Here is a 20710-nt window from a genome sequence, read left to right as displayed (position 1 = left end):
TAGTCGGGGGCTGAGTAAGCTGAGAGAGGGACTGATTTGCGACAACGTAGACGAGTCGACAACGGCGGTAATGCGTCGGGCCCGCGCCTGCATTTATCTCTTGACGACGAAAGAATCCGGCGGGGGAGAGGATACCAGGGGATGACGCGTGGCTAATTACGGCGTCCAGGGGCTTAATTAGTCAACGAATTCAACTGTCGCCGACTCGGATTCTTTGTGCGGTCGAGCATAGACGCTGTGATGGGCGCCGCGACGTTCGGTCGTGTCGCATACGAAATCAGGACGGACCGATCTCCGAGCAAATATTCGGCGGTAACGAATGTCGCGTGACGCGCTACTGCAACTGCTTTGGGCAAGCTCTCGACGACTCTTAATTAAACGACCAATTAAGGCGAACGTGTAATTAATCGCCCACTCATCGGTCTACACGGGCAACGGAATACAGAAACATCATGTTCTATCACCTACGCAATACTAATACCTGTGTTCGTTCCGTTGACGCGTGTTGGAGGATGCGATAGCAAGCTAACTATCAGCCCGATTTTTCCGACCTGCTTGATCGATGAATGAACAAACCGAGGCTGACTGGCGCGCGCAGAGTCACTTCGATAGCTTGAATTATGATCCGCGATATATAACAACGGGGTGAAGGTGCCTTATCAGTTCTATCGTTTCCTAGAGGGACGTAAATACATTGCACATCCGGGATCGATTCATTGGTTTCGTTTTCTCCACGAATTTGTTGAAATTACGGTACACGTTTTCAAATATGGATGAAAAAAGAGGAGTACCGCTTAGACTTTTGTCGCGTCAAGGTGGCCCGGCTTTCAGAAAATAACGTGAACAAAGGCTTCGTAAAACGATCGAGTATTAGCGAGCATGGTATTAACTGGCAAAGAGCTTTCATTTCCAGGCATAATAAAATACCAACACACTCGTGGCGCGCGTTTAAAGTAACAAAAGTCGTCCCGTTCTTTGTGTAATGAAATAAATTTCTCATTTCCTACGTAATGGAACGGTTGTGCCTTCATTAAAGAAAAGGAGATTTTACGAAGTACTGTTTTTTCATTCCCTTTTCGTTACCCAACCTTTCTCGTGAGTCTTTCACGTAAATTGGCCATCATCAATCCGTTGTACGTTATACCTCGATAGGGTTCGGAACCAAACGACGTGCTCGTTGTCCACTCGTTACCGTGACCCTCGACGCCGTTTTCTTCCTTTGAGTTTTCTCAGAAAAAAAACCCCCGACAAAAAGACAACGTTTGTTCGCGTTCAATAGGATTACAACTATCGGGTGGCAGAGTCCAGCCACGATCACAATCAATCCGCGCGTAATGAGGTCGCGCGAGTGATGCGCTCTTGCGGATGTGCCTGCTCCTTGCGGAATCTATCGATCTTTCTAACAGAACTACCCTGTGTATTTAAAGTAAATATTAGTCGTACTTCTTTTTCCTCTTCTTCTCCTAAAGCAGCCTCTTCGTTGCTTTACTAATTAGACTATCTAATCTATCGTAGTCTTTCTGCATCTCAACATTTTCACAATATTAATGATATTCACCAAACGAAGAATTTTGATATCAATAATATCGATATCAATGAATGAGTTGCTTTAGAACTTTCTTAGTAAATCCAACATTAATAATCGAACCATAGAAAAATATGATTGTCTTGATTAGAAATGAAACGGTTAGTGAAAGTAGGAAGCGAAAAGACGGTTTTCCACGACCGATAGAAATCGTCCCCCGGTATATAATTGCGATCTCTCGAACCATGACGAGCATCGATGATAGGAAACAGAAAGCAGAGAACCTCGTCGTGAGCCCGTAGAAAAGAACTTCATGGTCTCGCGTCAAACTTCGTTATGACGGCAGTAGGCGTACCTAATTATGTGATACGGTGTGTTCGTTTGCTCGTTTGTCGTCCGCCTCGTTGGTTACGCCGGGAGTCCGCACGGGCACCGGAACTCGACTTGACTCCGCACTGTCCCCGAACAGACCGCCGTCGACCCCCCTTTCGCTCTTTCTCTTTGCTCCAGGACATAGGGAACCTTCGGGGACTTCCGTAAACTGTGTTCCGCTCTCTCCTCTCGCACCCATACCGCGTTCGCTATTACCGTGGAGATTAAATTGTTGTGCGACGCGAGCTTTTCATCTTCAAAGGGCACTCGTCTGTTTGATGTGGCGAACCGTACGTAGCCGGCCCGATTGCGGCTGTTCCGTTGTGGAGCGTTGTGAAGTTAAACAGAGAGAAAAAGAAAAAATGTGTAGCCGAGGGAGATGAAGGCGGACGCTGATGCGCTTCAGCTCCCTAAATAACCGCTCGGGATGCGAGCGACGCGTTTTTCTTCGTGCACGCGTCAACGAGCTCTGCGTTTGTTGGCTTTTACGAGACCACAGAATTAGAACCGAAATGCTTACAATCTTTTACGAACTTCTCCCGGCCCCGGATGAATAGATTGTCCGTAGATTAACTTCGAGAGTTTTTTCTCCTATGACTCATAAACAGAACAGATATAGAAACTCTTTCGTGCACCAGATGAAAAAGAAGTTGATTATCGTTAGGTAGAAGGTTCTTTTCTTTTGATTCAAAGGAACCGGAATACCATCGGAACTGAATACTGGACTCCGGAAATGAAGCAATCCCAGATTTTGCGCGGGAAGCCACGGGAACTCGATAGGTCCCGAATCTCGGTGGATAACGAAGGCATTGTGCTAGGTTGCCGCAGGCGGTCGAATTCCGTAGAAATGACATAATTGTCGTTATTAGAGTTTGCCTATAATCGCGGCAACGGAACCTTGAAATAATGGCCTCTGGCAAATTACTTAGCTGTCTCGGGGATGGAGTCATGTACGGGGGATCAAAGACTTGCGGACAATGGCACCTCTCCAAGTGATATATCGTGATAATCTACACGTATAATAAAGCGGTTCTATCTTTCATTACGTTACAATTATTAAGTTAAACAAAAATAACATATGTTTCTATAAGGTTAGATCTATATATCTATATATCTGCGTTTTGAGATTCAAAGAGAAGTTCAATTCATACCGTAAAGTTACGTCTTACTTACTTACATCTTTAACAATGGACGAAACAATGTATAACAACAACTTCTATGTACAGAACTCGAGAGCACGATTGCTGGCGTATTTGCAAACAGCTTCGGTAATTAACATGGATCGGTTCGATGTTATTAGACGGTGTAAGGCGATCAAGAGTATTCCGGTCTCTCGCAACGAAACAATCGCTCCCCGCTGATTTCGTAATACGGACAAAGTCTGATTCGTACGGCAAACAAATTGAAACGTGGCGGTACCGCGGAGTTCCCACAATTTAATCCGGGAAAATGGAGAAATATGCTCGTTGCAAGGAACGTGACGATGTCGCGACTCGTGGGAACATGGTTCACGACGTTTAATTTCCCCGGTACGATTGATTTTTATATTGGGATTACGGTAAACATTCATTGCTCACGTTGATTGCAAGTAAACGCGATCCGCGTTCTTTAACGTGTGACGGCTGTTCGTTTGTCGCCTGGAGATTGGTTTCGAAACAATGTTTGCCTGGCGACAATGGACCGGTAAATATGCAGGAGCACGTGCACACGCCACGTCTCTCATTATCGAGTATCGAAAATAGCGAACTCACCGCCCCAGCTCTCGATATTCCCCTCAACGACAAAAAATAATCGATGTTATTACGCTACTTTGTTCGCATCGATGCAACGAAGGTCGAAAGTCAGCTGACTACCCCTCAAAACGCTTCGTTTGCTTATCTTTAATCGCTCATTGACCCAAAACTGTCGAACTTTCTTCGCCAAGTTTTAATGCATGTTTCAACGCAAAGGAAAAAAAAACGCATGTCGTGCGCGATAGTCTCTACAGCTGCATCCAGGAAAAATAATTGAATATACCAGTAATTACAAGGACGTCAATTGGAAACGTGTCTGTAGTTAAAAATTCCACGCTATTCAACGGGATATTTATTATTCAAGAACGATGGTGATAATAATTAATCGAATGAAAAGTAACTCGATTAAACGGCGAATAGATTTCCCCGACACACAGTCTGCGCGCAAAGATCAGATGAAATATAGAACGTGATTTCCGACCGCCTTATTAATTCCTTCATCCGCAGTATCGACCGTAGTTAGAGCCGTCTAGCTTAATCGGTCAAGCGCACCTCGACTCGTATACGAGGGCCTTACACAATTTACACCCTTCGTTTTCCACCGGGTGGCCTATACACATTGCCCCGCGTACGTATTAATGCCACACATTAGCATATATTGACCGCGAACGGAGCTCGTTGAGCGTGTCTGCCGTGGTACTTGTAATTATGAGTTACGCTCGGCTGTAGTTAACGAACGAAAGCGGCTTTCGCGAACGTGTGCAAACGCGAGCCGCACGAGACCGTAAACGTGAACTTGTAGCGGAAAAAGAGAGATTCGCATCGCTTTGCCGATTTAATCTTTTGCGTCGCGACGCTCGTAACATCACGATTTCTTTATCCAAACATGATCGAAAGAATTCCATTCAAAGGAATGTATATGTTTAACGATTAAAATCGTTCGGTTGATATCGAATATTCGCGAAAATCGAGTTGTTGTTGTAGATTTAAGGAATAACGAATGGCTTATTCAGCGGCGATAATAAAGCGAATCCGATAGATTTCGTTATCGATCGTCCCGATGATGCAAGAGTAATCGTTCGATGAAATTTGCTCTCAATTATCACGTTCCATTAATTACCATAATATATTTGCGAAATGGGAACGCCGTTTAATTAAAAAAGAACAGATCATTATACGAGGATCAACTGCCGTAAAGTACCCAGGGTGCGTAGCTATATAATGAGGATGGAGACGTTGGGACTACTTCATTTCAACCCCCCCCCCCCTAATATAAAAGGAACCCTGCCAACTTTCAGAGTGGTTTGCCAAGTGGTCTCCACAACTGTCGTTGAACTCCAACGATCGTCTCACCTGCTCGTTCAATATCAGAACAGTATTCGTGAATGTAATCCTTCCATCCGGGTAACAACCGCCGCGCGATCAAACGTGTTATACAGAACGATCAATTTTACCCCGGGTCTGAAAGCCTAGGTCGTGCTGACTTTATTAGCAACGATACGTCGAAGAAAGATAAAATTTCTCGGTGAAGTATCCAATATAGCAAGCTTATCTCGAATTCTCGGATGATATTCTCAGAACGTCTGTCGTTTGTTAAAATAACGAAAAAGGTGGTAAATTCTTACGATCTCGCCCAACTATTAATTATCGCTCATCATTATAAAGCTGGGATTTGCGCCAGATTTGGGTCAGACGCATTTGTACCGTTACAATGGACAAGCATGCTTTTGTTTCCGCGGCGGTGTCGTGTGATTCGGGTTTAAGAATATGCCAGACGCAGGCGCGCGTGTTGGATGCACGTAAGAAATCCCACTTTAACGTTCCCTGTTCAACACCTTTTACTGGCCAGGGTTGTAAAGAAAGTCTTGAACTCACCAGAAATATTCTCCGAGAAGGAGGAAGAAGTATTATGGTATCCCGATGAAAAAGTATCACGAAAGTCCGGATAGGTCAGCGCGTAAACGAAAAAAACTACCACGTTCATCACGCTAAAGTGACCTAATTACGATCTGAAAATTGCGGGCAGTTTAAACTTTTCGCTTTTCTTTTCTCCTGCCTCCTGCTTTTCTCTCTTTTCTTTTACTTTTTCTCTTATAAACCGCAAAGTAGGAAAGTAGACCGCGCGACGTGACGGATTCATGCTCACGCACACAGCCATTTCCTGATCCTTGCTCCATGCAAATGCACCTCGCGTCTCTTTCTCCGCCTTCGTCATTATAAATTCCACCTATGCTTCTTTCCCCTCCCATCCTGTCCTCCGGTAATTCTACGCCCTGCCCCGATAGAGTCTTCTACGACTTCGAGAGTAATTACCAGCGACGCACCTAAACGCCACCCACGATCGCCCACACTCTACACCAGGGGTGTTTGACGAGCCAGGGATCGGCGCTATAAAAGCGAGATGCCGGCACAAAACGAAAGTGTCGTAAAAGTAAGCACTGAATATATTATGGAATATTATGGGGGCACGTGAAAATTAATTTCTATCCACGGTGACATTTTATTGCTTTACGTAAGATCTCGTTGCTGTCAATATAGGTATAGCAATTTGGTACAGTGTACCAAAAGGAATATATACACTGGCTACAAACAGTATTTGCACATGTTCTTATTTTCCAATGAAGTGTATTTTTATTAGGTTGTATACACTTCATAGTATCAAACTTATTTAGTCATGCCAAAGCACGTACTACTAAATGGTACGAAACTTATTTTACACACGTAACGTACTTTCCAGCCACCGTGTATCTTGCATTATAGAATGCATACAAAAACAAGAGCTCGATATTGCATTTACCGAAAAGTATCGAAAATTGTGTCAAGTTTATTTAACGTCTTCTATGAATACGATTGCAATTTTTCGTCCTTTCTCGTTATACGTATCCACTTTATACATAAAAGAGAGCGGTACACGATTTCTACCATATTTTCTCGTTAAACTCTCTCTAAAGTAGTTTTGCTCTCCAAGCCATTTTAGTTATTTACTATAAAACATAGTGTCTAGTATAACGTTAACAGTGTTCTAGTGATCGTTTATACATATCGATCGCTACAATTCAAGCACAATCGTACAATATCTGGTATCGTTGAATTTCGCTGGATGTACGAAGGAGACGTTATCGTTCGCTCGACAGAAGCCATAGAGAAGCTGACCGGTATTTTGTCGGTAGATTAATCTCCCCAGAATTTTCGTGTCACGGCGCTTCATTGAGCTGGATGGTTCGAGCGTATCGGATGGTTCGTCCCATGGGAATCGGTTTCTGGCAAGCGGACGAGCACGTCGTGTATATTCCCGGTAGACGTGCACGCCTGTACAAGAGAACGTACGACCGCCCACGTTCGGCATACTTAAACCGATGCGCGTGTATTTTACACGGACGCACGGGACCGAGTCGTGGGGGGTGGAAATTTTACGTCCGTCGGTGAAACACTAGCCTCACGTCGAGTATTATCGTATACTGGACGATTTATCGCTTATTATAAATACGCCTACGCGCAGTGCTCGGCAACTGCAAAGACATAGGCGAGCTTTTAAGCGGAATCGAGATCGAGTCACCGAAAGTAAATTCTTCCATGAAATCCACTTTCCATCGCGTGGAATAGTCCACGTTCGTGGAATCTCGTCGTTTACGATCGACGGGAGGAAGGATGTGGGGTTGAATACGGGTAAAGGCGATCAATGGTAAAGCTCTGGAAAACAACTCCACGGAATTACGAAAGATGACGAAGGACAAGGGGAATGAGCCTGGAATACATAGCCAGGGATTAGGGGAGCTTGAGATCGGAGAATTTAGATTAGCTCTATCTAAATTCGGACCACGGAACGTTTCCGTAGAATCGTAGAAAGCCGAGATTAAACGAGATTTAACTTAATTTAACGCCCCGGAGGAACCCCGGCCTGGAAACCGGTCCGAAAATATCGGTGGCGAAATTCGAAACTGTTGTGCCAGCTCGGGAAGCCAGGTCGACCAATCGAGGAGAACCTACGCGGATATTTTCCTCCGATCTCGGTAATAACGATTTCTCACGATCGTGTAAACCGACTACTATGATCCATCATACACGAGATTATCATAAACACGCCTACGCACCAGTTTTGAAATCGAATGCTTCACGCTCCGCTTGAGAGATACAAAACCATCAGGCTCGTTAATAATATCGTGTTATATAACGTTCGAATGGCTTAACGCGTCGCGTATTTTGACGACGCGACACTCTCAAATCGAGAAACTTAATCCTTAGGCTGGTTCTACGCGACGTAATCCTATCGAAATTAATAGTAACGTCGTAAGTTTTATACAACAACCAATTTACGTCCACAGAGATACAATATACAATGGGGCGAGCAAGGGTTCCGGTGACTTTCAAGATTTCACCTAGGTTTCGCCCTGGGTTCTTCGACCCTGACTTTACGATTTTGTTTTACGAGCCAGCACGGCGTATTGGGGGATTCAAACACGCCACGTAAAACCATCCCATGATCTTCCTAGCCTAGGGCGTGCGTGCGTGCGAGAATGGCATTATTTACGGCAGGATATAATGAGATGTCGGTTACTAATGAGACCTCCGATGGAATGGCCAAATTATAGCCATCGTTCGTACAAAAATATTGTGATACATGGCACCTTGGTTGCAGAACGGTATAACAGACTTGGCGTCTGTTATTGCAATGATGTAACAGTCGCCCTAGAAGGAAAAATACTCGTGACTGGAGCAAGTGCACCCGGGAACGTGCGTTGACCTATGGATTAAAGCGATGACCTAGCTGTCTAACGGGATAGAACAAACTATTGTATCTTTTTCTACTAAATCTGAGTGGACTGGTGTTTTCTTCACAGGCTGGTACCCCTGACGCGATCGCAATGGATTGGAAGTACGCTTCATGCCGCGTGTGAGAGTGTTCTCGTTCAATTACAAAGTGGACTATAATTTGATAAATGGCAATTGGACGAACAACCAGTACTCGGTATTTAATTTGCCGCCTCGGTATCGATGTCTCTGTGCACGATGACTGGAATCGACACGGACGTTGCCGGAAATAAAAGTTTCAAACTTCCATTTTCTCGGATTAGATCGTGGTTCGATCTCTCTTTCTGTTTGAATACGAGCGCCACGTCGGGCCGGAGAAAAACAAAATAAATTTGTGTTCCACCTACGGGGTTTTGTTTTCGTCCTGGACTCTCTGGGTATATTAAGGAGAAATACGTATGTACGCCATAAATTAACGAGCTAAATAGTATAACGGTGGACCGAATCGCGTAAAGAAAATAACGACGTTTCAATGCGTGTGCAATGACAAGCGAAACATACGATGAGCACGGTAAATCACGCGTGGGAGTGGTGTTCCGCAGCAACCTTCTAACGAGCTACGGCCGAGTGGCTAAGCGTAATAAATAGTCGGCATTTTTCGAGTTGGTAATTAGTTTCGGGCGTGAAGTATCGACGATACGTCGAGGCCAATGGGGAACAATACCTACCGCGTATGCGCAAGAATGATAAAACACAATCGTCGAACGCGGCAGTGCGCATGAGATACAATACCATCAACGTCGAGCTTGGCTGAAGCAGATCAGTCCAACAACCGGGCTAACGTTACCACGAGGGAGTTAAAAATGTTCCATAAATCACATTACGATGAGAAATGCTCGGCGCCATCCACATATAACGTCTCGCCACTATTCGGATAGACGAACGACTGTGTTTCGCGTCGATTTTGACGAAACGCTTTTTTCCCTGGAATTTTATTCTGCGCCTCATAGGACAAGTTACTGAACAAACCACGCAATTCATCGATGTACGAGCCTAAAGGTGGATAAGTTTCTTTAATAGTACGAAGGGTTTGCTGTTACTTATGGCGTGAAAGTCAACCGTTTTAATAAGATACCTGAGCTCTCTGAGAGGAGGACAATAAATCGCAGCGTCCACGTACGCCTGTACGTTGCATTTACCGCGAGCTATAAATCGTCAAGACATCGTCTGTATCTTCTGAAGAGGGATAGTGTATGTTCGTCGTTGAAACGACCAAGGAGAAGTTACACCTCACAAGCGTATACTATTTGCCACCTGCGGCGGTATCCGCAGAAATAACGTCGCTTTTAACACGAACGGAGTAAACAAAAACGCCACTTTTGGCTCAAAGTGCCTTCAACGACGAAACCGAGGTTCAATGGGAACGACTTTCTACGTTACGACAAAATCGTTAAACGAGAACAGAATACACAGAATAGCAGCAACGAATGCTAGTCGGATTCGTCGTGTTTACGGGGATAAAATCCCTCGTTTCGTCAGGACGATAGGATTTCGCAGAAATTACCGCATAACATAAATCTTGGACCTGGGTAGGTAACTGGCAACCGGGATCCTTGCCACTCTTAATTACGTTTTTTTTTTTTCTTGTGGCCGTGCCCATTACGGTCGGCTATTAAGTCTGTCAAGTTAAGTAGCGACGTGATATCCTGGCTCGCTTTTACCGTAATATACGCATAATGTACATATATAGAGTAGCCAGCGCTCGTCGTCGTTGTGGTCTCATCCCTTTCTCACAGACTGTGCACTTGTCTTTTCATTCCAACCGCATGCTCTCTCTTCTTCGCTTCTCGCAATTTCCTCCTCTTACTTCTTCTACTTCTTCTTCTTCTTCTGTTCTACTCTTTCGTGGTTGCTCCCACGGTCTCCGTGTCCCTCGCGCCACTTCAGCACCACGTCCGACGTGCCGTGGCCAACTTAATTATATTTTATCGCAGCTTCGTCGCGCTTATTTAAATTTAAATCGTGCGCCTCGCGCTTAGATCCGACGTCCTACAACGGAGAAGGATGCTTTAACGACGCGCCACGGACCCACCGACCGCCGACCGCCGCCGCCACCACCATCGCCACCAACATCGCCACATCACCAACCTGACGGTGGCTGTGGAGGTTCTGGCGGTTCTGGCGGTAGTTAACCGTCGCTTTCTCGTCTACATCGTTGGAGAGGAACTCGGTGAAAAGAACGTACCAGCCGAGAAAAGGAAGAACCCGGGAAATGATAAGTTCCCGTGCTGGGATGAGAAGGGGAGTCAGGCCGTACATGTAAACGATACCGTTGAACGGTGCGGCGGAATGAAGCAGATGTTGGAAACGATTTCGAGGGCACGGCTGTGTTTTACGAGTGACAACACTCGATGATAGCCTCATTGATTTCTACGTACGGTCCATTTCCGTGTAGAAATACCGATGTACATTGCCTAAGTTTGGGGTCAGCTTGCACCGAGTTCGAAATCGACTTGTTCTATGAAGATTTAATGGTTTATAACGTACGCTGATCCCATGGTGGTTTAACGTGGTACACGATGTACTCGAACGTTGCAGGTAACTAAACGAAGATTTGAAAAGCGTAGAGGTAAGGTAGTTTTTCCAACATTTTTTAAATTCCTTTTTAATATTGCATAGCAGGATTAATTAGAGATTAGTATCGAGGGAAAAATATTGCGTTATACGGCTTATGCAAATCTGGAGAAAGCAAACATCGCGAAACGAAAGAGCAAAAATGTTGAGAGAAAACGAGGAGAAGCAGAGACGGAAAAACAGATGCAGCGAATATCAAGTTGTTCGTGCTTTAGTACAGTACCTTTAGCGCGCTCAACAAATGGAAGTTTAACAACGTTAGCAACTAGAGCAAGAAATGGGAACGAGAAAATGCATACATTACAAAGGAAACTATGCAGTCTGAGCAAACAGGCATCGCGAAATATTATATAGCTGTACTGCGTTTACGTCCTCTGTCCTATCCCTTGGGTATACGCGATAGATATTAAAATCGTGACATTGTTTCAGTAGATCTAATTTCCAAAGCAACGAATTCGTTAACGTTCAAAGTTAGCAGAATGATGGAAAATATTTGGGACGACTAAGCTAAGAGAAAGGAAACAAATTAACGTGTTAATTATAGAGATATCGCGATGATTCGAATTTAAAGCAGCAAGAAACAACGAGAGTATAAGATGAGGCCGCCTTCTAGAACTCGCGATAAATGGTAAAAATATTCGTTGCTGCAAACAACGAGATAGACTTACAAATTAAGCTACTTGCAAAAGAGAGACGAGCGGGTACAAAGACGCGCAGCAAACCAAAGAGAAAAGCAGGAAAATAAGTCTTCTTCCGGCTTTGCAGCCGGTATTTCAATGAGCGTCGTCCGAGGTAATATCATCGGTTTCATTGTACGGCTTGGGGGTCTCATCTTTATCTTTCCGTCAGTTCTTCATCTCGGAGCGATTTCTTCGGTCTATCGTCACAAAATTATTTCTTCTACCCGAAACCGGACTACCGATTCCATAATGTGGTTTGAATTTTTATAAGTACTCCTTTGTGATATCAGTAATTACTGTGGTTCCTTTAAATCGCTAAAGTTCTAATTCTTCCTGCGTTACGGGATGATTGCACCACAAAGAAAGACAGAGAAAGTATAAAGAAAGATACAAGTAAGGAAACAGAGGTCCTCTCAAAGAAAATTAAACATTTCGACGTCGAGAAAGAGGACTAGCTAAAATTCGACGATATTAAGTAATAAAGCGGCAAAGTGGGACTTTTCGCATCGGTCAGACCCGTTTCCAAGAACCGTGACTAAATGCCATCAACGCTCGCTCTCGTTTATGCACGTCGTTATGTTCGTCTTTGTCTCTAAGCGGAATGAATCGTTCCGTCTACACGGTAATTTCCTAACCGCGTCCCTTCGCGAAATAATCATTATTCTCCTCCACTGGGTTAGGCAGTCAGTGGGTTGAAAGAGGTCGGAGTCGAGCGGTTATTAGAGGACAATACTCGGTCGCGGAAAAGAGTAGGCTCCACGCAAGAATTAGCATAAAATCTTTCGTCTTTCACGTTTGACTGCTAGGTAGGTATATGATCAACGCGGGACGAGGTCAGCTGACCTTTGGCCACCACGAGAAACTACACGCATCGTGTATGCTATTCAGCTGCATTAAGTATGGGATACAACCATCAATTTGCCGCGCAACTCCTACTTCTATATCTCGGTCAAAGACTACGATAGCTTTCGATCCGTGTTAATGCCTGTCCCCGGTTTGCGCCGCATAACTCGATACTTGATGCTATTGATGGCGAACGGAGAATTTACGACGCGAACTAATTCACACGATAAATTAAATGTTAAAATGGCATCGTGTTTGGATATCAATGTGTTTGGATTATCCAACAATTTCGTGCTTTTTCCTTTTATTTAGAAACTTTCAGCTTTAGTACAATTTGTATCTTTTTTAAATATCAATATACGATTGATTTTGGAATATCGAAGGCTTTAAACTATTCTTCTCGAACCGAGGATTTCTTTGTTTCAGCCAATTGATTAGAAATCTTGTCTTTGACGTGAAAAACGTAGTAACTAACTTTCAAGGTGAACATTTTTTAAAAGCGATTAAATTACGTGCATCTCCGTTTACGCAATTATTGTCTGTATTCATAAAACATTAGGTAGGAAGAATGTACTCAGGTGCATTGCAACACGAACACATTGAAAATCTAATATTAAGGCTCCTCGTTAACAGGGCTTTGTGAGTGTATCTACGTGCAGATACAATGGCGCGAATAATAATAAATGAAACCGCATTTTTACATTTTTCACAATATTAAAACAAAAATTAACAGAAATTTTTACATAATTTCATACTATAATACACAACTGAAGATACAATAAGCGAGAGTTTTCTTCTTTTCAAGTCTGCAAACAATTAAATTTTTACTCAAAATTGAGTTTTTACCTATGAAAAAATATAAACTCAATGTTCATTTTTTTGCGTTTTCATTTAATATTTTGTGGATTTCTCTTTATTTTTGATCAATTCTATTAATCCATTAGGAGCACTGTTCACTAACTTATTTGAAGTTTCGTGTTGAAAAAAATTCACGCAAATTTTATTCTTTTTTTAAGTTCACTGATATCTTCTATAGGTGGATTCGTGATCGTAAACTTTTCTTGCTAGAAATCCTCACAGGTTCTCGATCGAGTTCGAATCTGGACTCAATATGGCTGGCCATGATAATAATCCTATTCCAATATCTTGAGACCACATTTTTTTATTGGCGGCTGTATGAATAGAAGCATTGTCTCGCTGAGAAATTGTTTTTTTTTTTGTATTTTATCTCGGTCATAAGAGGCAACAGTTTGCCATGTAACATCTCCTGATGTCTTATAGCGTTTTATCTACCCTTTACAAAAGCAATTTCACTTAACATATCCAGGGATGATCGATGTTTCCTTGGAGATATTGAAGAAAAATGATTTGAGTTTATAATTATTAAAGAACAGGAAGTGAAGCACATAATGATACAAATTACGTACGATAAAGTTGTACAGTCAAGAAACAGAATAAGAAGAGCGAAACATACAGTTCCTCTATGTATGTTTCACTATATAGATAGCGAAGTAGCAAGTAATCGTAATGGAAGGAAACGGAGTGGAGAATAGGGGCGAGGGTGAAATAAAAGTAACACAATTAGCAAGGAAACCGTGTAGCAGTTCCGTGCGATCAGTTGTAAAGTTCGCCCTCCGTCGTGACGGAATTCTTGGCACAAGCGGAAACGCCGATAGAGTGATGTTAATTAACGCTTCGGCACATCGAAGCGAGGAATATTTCTTCCGAGTAACGTTTCATTTATTAAAGCCCTCCGAGATAATTGTGCAAGCGCGCTGTAGCGATAACGAATACTTTCGCGCAATTAAATGCCGTTGGAAGTGCATGAAAATTATTTAAGTGCACGTGCATCATGCACTAGCTGATTGCGTCTAACGCTACCGTGGGGATAATAACGTTCGAGGAAAAAACACCCCTAAAGTGGTTGTAGTCATACAAGTTCCACGCGAAAAATGATTAAAATTAATATCGCAAGCCCGGTAGGCAGTGTAACGCCAGAGAGATTATTAAACCTATAAATCTCGCAATTACGCTTAAATTGCAAACAAGCCCGTGACCACGGCTCGTAATAAACACTTGCAACACGGCAACGATCCTACTTCAAAAAGGCGAAGGAAAAATCCAATTGATCAACAAAGAAACATAAAACAAACAATCGATCAAAAATTTTCCGATTTAAAATTCGTTCCGATTAATATTTATCAACCGGTTTAGATCTGGTAGCAACGCAAAAATCTCGCTTCTCTCGTTAAAATAACAAATCTGTTTCTTGCTACCGGCCATTCGATGATTTATTGCTTTATCTCGAAAAACAGCGCAGTCCGTCTGACTTAGCTATGTGTAACTGCTACGTGTATAATCATCGATACCTATATACCGTTAAACCTTCTCGTTCGTTCTTCCCACGTTTAGTCTTCCCGCGAAAAAATCTCTGAACATATAACTCAGTCAACTTTTCGAAAATTCTCGATGTTCAGTTGATCGAATCCGATTAATCATCGAGGAAGACTCGTGATATGATCTGAATGCCGGTCAGAAACGAGCAATGGGCAGGTAATACAGGGTCACGAGGAATTCCCACGTCACCGGAAGTCAATAAGCCGGACGCGTATCGAGCCGTACGGATTCCCCTTCGCGTAAGCTCGAATTTCCGCGTTCCGCGGTACCGGTGCATTGCGAAGGGCTACAAGCGGACAGCTGTATTCCTCGTGCCCGCAATGAATTCCTAAGCGAAGCTCAACGTGACACGAATTCCCGACCACGAATTCGGATTTGGGATCGTTCACGGGACCAAAAACAAGGCCCAGCTTTATGGTCACAGGTTCCCTAACGTGACCTAGTTTCTTGTCGCGATACTAGAAGGGGAAATTCTTGCTGATCGTGTTTAGCGCTGGAACTATTGAACATGTTAAAATGATGAGTTGCGGGTCACATGTTTTTGCAAGTATTAAACTTTGCAAGTAGGTATTTGGCAAAATTAATCTTGACTTTCATTAAAACAGAAGCCTTGCTGTAGTTATTCACGGTCCATGTACAATACATATGTTCAGATACATATTATTAATCTGTATTTTTAGTGTTGTCTTTTAACTGGTATAGCGGAGGTCGAGTCACTGACAGCCATAATGTATTTTCTTTCATACATTTAGCATTTTTTTTATCAGTGTTGTACTTTACACTAGCTATCTTTGATACTCTTTCGATGAATAGCCGGTTATTAGTCGAGCTCTCGACTCATTAATTCTCCATCCATTACTGATTTATCATGGATCTAACCCTCACGACACCAATTGAAAATTAATAACATTTTCAAGCAACTGTTTCTTACGACTTTCTTACGAAAGTGTTGATTCCAACGGTTTAAGAATAGACAATACTCTACAAATTTTTCATCATAAATTCGACAGATTTGTCGAAAAAAAGGCACGTGTCGCGCGTCAAAAAATTACATCTGTCAGGGTGCCAGTATATTTTCGAATGGCTCGGCTCTCCGAATGGCAGCGTGCGGCATGACGAAGAAGGATTGTCAGGCAGCTGCAACCCTGGCTGATTCGTCGCGCGAGACTAACGGGCCGCACGTATTTCTCGAGAAACACGTCTCTCGAAAGTGAATCGTGTGTGACAGGCGCGGCCACGATTCGCGGCACGAACGTGCAAGAGAATGGGAATGCAAATACGAAGAAACGCGAAAAAGAAACAATCGCTCCTCCCACGTAAACAGCTTTCTGTTTTCCTTTTCGCGGCTAAACGCTGACAGCCCAGCGATGAGATACAATCAAAGGATCATATCTTTTTCGTTATGCTTGAATCCTGCTGGGAACACGGCCATATTTCACGCAACACGTTTTCCATCGTAAAGAGCGTTAAATTTCTATTTCTGAACTCGTTTCGCTTCTCGAACATCTTCCACAGAACGATGACAAATAAGTACAAGGGACATGTTCGTTCGATAGTCGGCTATAATTTATATTCTCAACCATCTGATCGAGATGCATACTATTGCCTTCTATCGTAAACTTATCGTTCACTCATTAACTGTTCTGGTTTCCGCATTTCAAAGTCCCCTGTACGAGTGCACACTGTGAAAGTAAAGAAGAAAGAAGAATGTTCCAAACAGCTTCCTAACTTGGATCGTTCGTTTCATTCGACGTATTCGGACAGCTGCACAAGTGGATTCGAATTCCAGGCGCGGATGGTGGCGGGCCACACGCATCCCGGTCCAGAGAGACACGCCGTCGCTGGGGCCGCGTAACAGACGCGAGTACGTACACTCGGAAGCCGGCGAGAAAATCGGGGACACGTATACGGAGGCGTAAAGGAAGGAAAGGCAACGTTTAGGTAGACAAGCTCGTCCAGCAAACTCACCGACTCCATCTTGCATCAATGTCCTCTTCCATCCGTTCTCCTTCGGCCGTTATTTCCCACTTCTTCTTATTCTTCCTGTTTCTCATCTTCTCGTCTTCCTTTTCTTCTTCTCATCTTGATCCCTGCTTCTACATCGTCGTAACTGTTGTCGTGCAACCTGGCATCTGCCCACGTTAGTGGAAGATCGCAGCCGAGCACAGCAGCACGTAGGAGTGTATCTTGTTCCCCGGCCACGTCCACATATTTATGGTATCCGAGAGTAGCGCGAACGGAGGCACTATTCCTCGCGGCAGTATGCGTTTCGATTAGGTTTCACAGGATGAGGCAGCGGTAGGAATACCGAAAGCCACTCGCGTAACCGACTATTTACGATATCCCTCTGCCGCGTTAGAAACCGGAACCAGGTAACTTGGTTCAAATCACTGAGAATTCTTATTCCCCGTTGTCACGAGCCCCGTTTCGTATTTCCTATAGAAGACCGTTTTCATCGGGGAACCGTAAAAAATCTCGTCGTGTTCGATAAATATTTACAACCACCCGACACTCTGGCTACATGACGCTTTTATATAAATATTTGTGTAGGTGGCGGTCGATCGATCGCCGGTACCCGTGAGAAACTTATACCTTCCCACTGATCGTTTTTCTAACCTGAGAAATACATACCTGCCCAGGGGGCAATGTTCGCCATCTCGAAACGTTTCCAAGAATCGGCCATGTAGAAAGACTGAATGAACGTTTTCCATGATCGACTCCCGCGCGCGCGATCGAATCGATCGATTGTCAGCGGGACAATCCCTTTCACCTGCAATCGTTCTTGATCTCGACGGGCGTCAACGACGCTCTGCAGCAGCGAGCGCCTAGCAATCGTGCAGAGAGCGGAAATTGCGCGTGAAAAAGCGCGCTCGCTGACCGGACACACGTACCATATGTATGTTAACCTACGTACCGAGAGAGTATTTATGGGACGTTGGAACCGGTGCGAATGGTATTCGGCCTCGCGGCGTCGGCAGCGCGCGAAACGACGAGAAAATCGTGTTACAGCAAGCGGCCGAAACGAATCATCCGATTCCGTGACGAGCGTAGGCACGAACAGCGTGAGCCTGCTTTAACCGTAATCGTCGATTCTCGATCGTCCAGCCACCGAGTATCTCGGAACACGCACGGAACACGAACACGGCGTGCGCAAATCCAGACAGGAAAACGCGAGAAAATGAACAGTGATTTATTACGGAAAACAAATAGCGTGTAAAAGGGGCGAGAACAGCTGAAGAAAACATCAAGAGTAATGCGTTGCCAGAACGAAGGAACATCGTGAAGTGAGCAAGAAGCAAATCGATGATGTCCGGTGATAGAAGTATGTAGCGGAAGAAATAAAGTTCGAAGGTAAGAGCGGAACGCACGAAGAGAACGTTGCACGCGAGTAGAAAGCGAAAGGGGCGATGAAAAGCAATCTGTACGGTTGGTTTCCTTGCGAGTCAATGGCATAGTTGCTGAGGAGAGAGAGCAAACGGAGATTATCGCATAGTCGAGGTGGCCTCGTTAGGAAGGAAGGCAGTAAGATACTATAATCGAAACAGTATATCGGCTGCTACCGTAATAGCGCGAAGAACAGAAGTACAGTGCAACTACACCACGCGCACACCGTATACCACGTCCATGCGGGGCTATCTCGTTACATTGTTTCGCGTATACACGTGTTCCGCGTGAAGCTGTCCCTGTTCGTATTCAAATAGATGGAACTGAAACGCGTTCGGCATAAGAGGCGGGAACCGAGCCGCGGTCATGCGTTTATTCGCGCCTACTCCGTCGTAAGTTTACCGCGAGGAATCTGAATAAAATGCGATCTTTAGGAACGTACAAAGAATGAGAGAAACGCAAAGCTAAATTCGCGGCGGAATTCTCCATCAAGAGCACCCACGCTGCTTCTATCCTCACCCTTGCCTTCCTTTTCCCTTTCTCCTTTTTATTCTCCGTACGACGTTTCGGTATATCGTTTTTCTATTTTCCTCGAGGTCACTAATCGTGTATCTCAGCTCCACTTCCAGAATGAATTAAACTGGCACGGTCGGAAGTGGAAAACGAGAAAACAAAACGGCTAAAAAACAGATCATATTTTAGCTTGAGCCCTAAGCGACCAATTTAAAAGCGAGCCGTCGCCGTCGTCTTTAGAGTGTGTGCACGTTTTGAACGCGGATATAACTCGGATTTATTTTGCGAGACGCGAGATAGGCGTACAAGATCGTACGCGAAGCGTACAGGGTGCGAGGTGAACAGACTTTGTTCAACAGAGTAGAGAAAGCGAAGCCGAAGGAAATGAATGACGCCCGAAGCGGGTAACCCTTATCTAATTAGTTCCTTCGAGGTGCATGAAATCCAAGCCTGACTCTGAACTCAACTCGTAAACGGTATGTATGGTCTCGTTAAAACGGCGCTCGATTGTTCTAAGGGTGCTCCAAGCTAATTGTCATCCGCCTAGCTAGACGAGCGATAAATTCCCACCGGCTGTACCGCCATCGGCCGCTCGCGACTTCTACCCATCGACCAGAAAACGCGTCGAACCGTTCAAGCCGCTCTCTTGATGGTGCGCCGAGTTTGGATCTCGCTCCGATCCAGCTAAATTCACGTTAACCCGACATCCGCGGCGAACGACTGTCGGCGAAACAGTTCGGCTAACAAGCAGAGATTTCACACGCGCCTGCACAGACAAACGTGTGAATCCCTAGGATCCTTGTAGCGCGTATTCGGCGTCGTGGATTGGCCTCGGCGATCGTTCAATACCTATACGCGATACGATACCAGTTGGACGTTATTCGAACGTTAGTCGTCAGTTTGTTTCTTACACCTATTATCTTTAACGAGCGGTAAATTATTAACATCAGTACGAAGTAATCGCATTAGTAAGAATCGTTTTAATTAAAATTTTCAGCGAAAACGTTTCACAAAAGTGTCTAAATATACAAGTATTAAATTAGTACATAGAATATTAAGCAGATAGAATATTATATTTACGCCTTTGTAGAATTAAAGCGTTTTTAATGTGCAATGTGATTATTAAAATATCGCATCATTAAAATGTTAAAAATGAAATATATTTTAAAAAGTGCAGTGAAGCCGGTGAGGTGTTGTCCGTGCTAATAGTAGCGCTGCTGGCTGTAGATGTCGCTGCTGGGGTACTGCTGTATTTTCTTCCTATTTAAGAATCGTGGAAGAAAAATCGGAGACTACAGGAGCTGGGATTCGAAACCCGGATGTCCCGAACGTTCCATAACCTAAGGCGCTAACCACTGCGCTACCATCGTCCGGTATTAGTTACAGTCGAATAGCGGTATTTGCGCTGTCGAGTGCCGCCACACCGGTAATACTCTAGATTTACCAAGTTCCACGGAATAAAATTCACAAAAATAATTATGGGCGGTTTTGTGTGTATGATATATTCAGCAACGTATACACAAATCCTTGTGCGCAGGAAAAGGACCTGAATCCTTTTCTGCGTAACCAGGGTTAACCGTTGGCCACATGATCTACTCATTAGAAGACGGTTCTTCCCTGCTCGTCTGTAATATTCATCAACCGCTGAGAGGAAACGAAGGAAAGCGGCAGAGCGCCGGTTCGAGATTAAAATGGAGATTCATCTCGAAGAAACGGCCGAAGGGAATATCGCTCTCAGCTGGATCTTAATTGTCCATGCAAACTGAGAAGTCAATGTCGTCGGCGAAATTGAAATTATTCCAATCGCGACGAATTAAAGTGACTTCGAGTAACGCGCATCCGCGCGGTATAAATTGCTAAATTTCTCATAACAGGTGGCA

At 44.1% G+C, this 20710-nt stretch overlaps 1 protein-coding gene across 6 annotated transcripts in view; it reads right to left on the bottom strand.

The window, feature by feature from the left end:
* The window catches only part of LOC122573412 (MOXD1 homolog 2-like), a 174033-nt gene that overhangs the window by 141142 nt on the left and 12181 nt on the right, over positions 1–20710 (bottom strand). The window contains exon 1 of one of the 6 annotated variants that reach the window (XM_043739744.1): positions 16902–17130. The exons of the other annotated variants lie outside the window; for them this stretch is intronic. The gene's annotated coding sequence lies outside the window, so the exon portion shown is untranslated. Of the gene's footprint in view, positions 1–16901; positions 17131–20710 lie in introns of those variants that run through there. 6 annotated transcript variants of the gene reach the window in all.

Source organism: Bombus pyrosoma, linkage group LG12, assembly GCF_014825855.1.
Source record: "Bombus pyrosoma isolate SC7728 linkage group LG12, ASM1482585v1, whole genome shotgun sequence".
Taxonomy (NCBI): domain Eukaryota; kingdom Metazoa; phylum Arthropoda; class Insecta; order Hymenoptera; family Apidae; genus Bombus; species Bombus pyrosoma.
This window is presented reverse-complemented; position numbering and strand designations above follow the sequence as displayed.